Source organism: Physeter macrocephalus, chromosome 3, assembly GCF_002837175.3.
Source record: "Physeter macrocephalus isolate SW-GA chromosome 3, ASM283717v5, whole genome shotgun sequence".
Taxonomy (NCBI): domain Eukaryota; kingdom Metazoa; phylum Chordata; class Mammalia; order Artiodactyla; family Physeteridae; genus Physeter; species Physeter macrocephalus.
In genome coordinates this window covers 989,180-989,935 of record NC_041216.1, presented here as the reverse complement: position 1 = coordinate 989,935, position 756 = coordinate 989,180, and the positions used below count along the sequence as shown (strand labels likewise).

Genomic DNA, 756 nt, shown 5'->3' with positions numbered 1-756 from the left:
GGATTGGGAGCCTCTAACAGGATCCGGACTTCGTATGGGAGTTTGGGTCTGTCCATGCTCATTTTGGAGTTCCGGTTCGGTACTGGAGCCCGGGTCGGTTTAGGCTCGGGGTTGGGTTGAGGCCTCGTCGGGCCTACGCGTCTCAGCCGCTCTACGAGCGAGAGTGCACGAGGGGAGGGGCGGCGCCGGGGACGCGCACGGCAGGGGCAGGGGCGCGGGCGCGGGCGCGCGGCTGGAGCTGGCGCGGGAGCGGAGGGAGCGGTGGCGGCGGCGGCAGAGGCGGCGGCTCCGGCTCCGACTCCGGCTCCGACTCCGGCTCCGGCTCCAGCTCGGGTGGCGGCGGCGGGAGTGGGATTCGGTGGCGGCGGCGGCAGAAGAGGAGCAGGAGCAGCGGCCCCAGCGGCTTGGGGGGGACATGCGGACCGACGGCCCCTGGATAGGCGGTGAGTGACCCCCGGGCCCCCTTCCAGTCCCCTCCGCATCCGTCCTTTCCCACTCCCCCGCCCTCTCTCCGCGTCCGCCGAGCGGAGCTGGGGGCGGTCCCGGGGGGCTGGGGGTGCCGATTAGGCCGGGCCGCGCCCCCACCTGCCGCGCCCGCAGCCTCGGCTAAGCACCCCTCCAAGCCCGGCGGCTCCTCCCCGTGTTACTCCGCAGCAGACGCGCCCCCCCACCCCGCCGCCGGCTGGCTAGCTCCTTGCCGCCCCTCGCCGCCTTTCCCTTCCTCCCCCTTTCCCCCCCCCTCCCCCCGCCCCTCAG

General features: G+C 74.6%; 1 protein-coding gene across 4 annotated transcripts in view; it reads left to right on the top strand.

Moving 5' to 3' along the window:
* Nucleotides 1-260: 260 nt before the first annotated feature.
* The window catches only part of PTPRF (protein tyrosine phosphatase receptor type F), an 88,939-nt gene continuing 88,443 nt past the window's right edge, over nucleotides 261-756 (top strand). For 3 of the 4 annotated variants that reach the window (XM_024125287.2, XM_055082503.1, XM_024125285.3), the window contains exon 1: nucleotides 262-443. The gene's annotated coding sequence lies outside the window, so the exon portion shown is untranslated. Of the gene's footprint in view, nucleotides 444-756 lie in introns of all 4 variants that reach the window. The other variant, XM_055082500.1, reaches the window with a different exon arrangement.